Source organism: Rhagoletis pomonella, unplaced genomic scaffold, assembly GCF_013731165.1.
Source record: "Rhagoletis pomonella isolate Grant_MI unplaced genomic scaffold, Rhpom_1.0 Rhpom_scaffold_00011, whole genome shotgun sequence".
Taxonomy (NCBI): Eukaryota; Metazoa; Arthropoda; class Insecta; order Diptera; family Tephritidae; genus Rhagoletis; species Rhagoletis pomonella.
The window spans coordinates 1,742,099-1,745,632 of record NW_023458565.1 but is presented as its reverse complement, the minus strand read 5'-3'; positions in this window follow the sequence as shown (position 1 = coordinate 1,745,632).

Below are 3,534 nucleotides of genomic sequence, written 5' to 3'. Positions count from 1 at the left end.
AGTTTGCAGTGGTTGCAAATGGAAGTCACACAGTGCAAGGTTAGGGCTATACGGTGGATGTATTAAAACTTCCCAACCAAGTTCCGTCAATTTGTTCTGAGCCATTAACAACTCCTGTACCGATAGTCAACTTATTTACGTCAGTCAATCCAGATGCTCTTTCTTGATTGATTCGTTCAACTAGTTCAAACTAGTTGGTCGTTTCGCTACGTTGCACTGTGGGAATGGAATATATAAAATGCGGGCAAAAATAGAATTATGGACGGATTTAAATGAAAATTCACTTCTTAGTAAAATTGAGGATGCTAAATTGAAAAATGCAATTTGTTTTTCGATAACTTTCATACTCTCACTGCAAATGCAGTTTGAAATTGAAAATTTGGGTTATTATGGTATTTTCATAAGTATGTACATTTAGTTCGTTCTATTTTCAAAAGAGAGGTGTCAAATGACCGGGCTTGGCCTGCAGATGTGCAATATTTTAGTTTTTAGAAACGGGTTGCCACCTTTTACAAATTTTATTAAAATTGTTTAATAAGTTAAATCAACTAGATATTAAAATATGGATATCAATTGAAATGGTTTTGAAAATGCTTTACTTTTAAATGACTCGTAGAAGGGTTGCCACATGTTTAAAAAATCAAATTCACTTTAATTAAGGAAATAAAGTAACTAAAATATGTGTATAAATATGGGTATCAAACAAAAGAAAAAATTAGACATATTAAGCAAGAAATAAGTGATGAGTGAAAACATTCCTGAGTTAATTTAAGAGTCCAGTAATTTAAAAAGAAATTTAATCAGAACAAATCACTGATTGACAATGTATGTATTTGTAACAAAATAACAAATACGATGTCGTATACCTTTGGTTTGACACAATGAACTTAACTAAATTTTACTTTTCAAACAGGTGGCAACCCTCTTCGTAATACTTTCTAGCTAAAACCTTCTTAAACCTCTTTCACCTGGCTCCCATATGGTGATACCTATCTATTTCAATAACCTAATTCCTTTAATTCCAATGAAAATTGATTTTTTTAACAGATGACAACCCTCTACATGTAATTAAGAAATATACCCTTTTTGATTTATACCCATCTCTTAATAATTCATTTAACTTATTAAAAAATTTGAATTAAACTTTTTAACAGGTGGCAACTTTTTGAGAAAAATTAATCTCCTTTTTTATCTAACACTTCATTTTTGAAAAATTAAACGAATCCCGCAGATCTGATGGCACTGACAAAAAATGAAAAGATGATTTTATGCATTAGCAAAAAACGTCTTACTTCAAAAAGTGCAAACAATGAGCAGGTTTTTATTTCTTCCTACGAAAGCTAAGAACCTGTACTATTTAAGAAAATAATAAAAAAATAACATATTTTCACATATATGTTTTATTCATTCCATTAAAATTTACCACTTTTTTGAAATTTTGATTAAAAAAAATTGTTTTTTCTGGAATATCGCAGGGAGACACCCTATGTTTAATATTATTCTAAAATTTAAATTCTTGTAGTTCTATACTATCTATATGGAAATAAAAAACGTCAAACTAACATTTTATTTCAAAGAATGTATTTTTGACATTTGTTTCCGTGAAGTGCTTACGCATGGCTATGCTCTTATTAAACTTCTTAGTATACAATTTTTCAACTTTACTGGCTTCTCTGCGGCATATAATTTATTTTATAGGATATTTCTGCTTAATTATTTTTAGTGGATAAATTACCTTTACAAAAATACCAAACACGTTCACATTGAAGACAACGAATTTTTCGATTTTTGCCCACTTAGGCGGCACTGTGCGTTGTAGCACTTCATAATGGAAAATTTGCTTTCAATGCCACCAGACACTCAACATAACCTTCTTTGTCGTCAATCCAGACTTTGAAGTTGTCTGTGGATGCTTATTCTCGTATTCAATTCGTTTTTCATCTCCTGTAAAGATTCGCATTTCAGTAGCGTTGTACAGATGGCAATTCAGTCAACCAAATTTCTTTCCGTTAATTTATGTCGCACCCAAACATTGAACTCCTTTTTTAAATGATGTCAAAATGTCGTGTTTTTGATTTTTAGTGCCTCCGCTATCTCCTTCTTGCTGGACCAGTTGCATTATTTCATCGACTTTTCCTGTGACTGGCTGACCAAAGCGAATTGCATCTTTGACATAAAATTCCGCAACTGAATCGGGCAAACCACACTTAGGTCCGGTGTTCACTCGCAGCATTTTCACCGTATACTTCACACATTTTTCGGCATATTTTTGCAGGGTTTTCACACTTTTTTAAATTAAAAACATCACAAAGCGTATTCCTTCAGATATACATACACCCCGTTTCATAATTGAGCCGTTTATTTTGAAAGTGGCATAAGTCACATCATGCCTCTTGTACTTTAACGACTGGTTACTTGTATCAGGATGCGTCCGTCATTCGTTCAACTTCGTCAACCAAGGGTAAAAGGTTTTGTCATTAGTTTACGATAATAGAAGGATTTACAAATGCATTTACAAGTAACCGGCCATGAAAGCACAAGAAGTATGAAGTGACTTATGCCACTTTCAAAATAAATGGCTGAATTATAAACGCACCACGTATTGACAAGTTTTAACAATTTATCTTTTTGTTAATTAATTTAAGATTTTTTTTATAAAAAATATAGTTTATTCTTTGACAAAGACCGGATAAGTCCAAGTTTCAAACTATGCGCAATATTTAAAAAAATTAAAAAAACCTACGTAAAAATTTCCAGCTTTTTAATTAGGTTTCTTACGAAAATTTTGGGTACGCAGTTTTGTAATCCATTTAATTTTAGTATAATAAAGTGCAAGTTTAAAGTATCTGGGACTTACCGTTGATTTTTGGCAATTTTTTTTATGACAGTGCCAGTCATTTTCTTCCATGCGAAGTGTGTTCGATGGTTTTTTTTTTTAAATGGAGAAAATGAGCACCAAAAATCAATGGTAGGTCCTAGCTACTTCAAACTTGTACTTTATTATAATAAAATTTAATGGGCTACAAAGCTACGCACTCAAAATCTGTCTAAAGAATCTTATAAAAAAGCTCGAAATTGGCAGTTGGCAATATTTCAATATTTTCGGAAGTCGACTTTCCAAAACCTCTTCAGTTTGATACCCATATTGAAATATTTACTTTAACTTATCAGTTAAATCAAATTAAAATTTTCAAACATGTGCCAACCTCCAAAAAAATATTTTCGGCTGTAAACCTTATTAAACCTTTTTCTTGGGACAGCCATATTGCAATATTTACTTTATCTTATCAATTCTCTTAAACTGAAATTTTCATACAGGTGGCAACTCTCAAATTTTTTTGAGTTGGACCTCTAGCAATACATAGGTGGAAATTTGATTGAATTTCATGCATTAGTTTTCGAGAGATGCTCGTACAAACATACAGACAGACAGACAAAAATTTTTTGAATTGTTATTTAGTTTGGCTTATATTGCACAAAAAAAGTTCGCAGGCTGTAGATGTGCAACAAGGTCTTACTTTTTCGAAAAGAGTT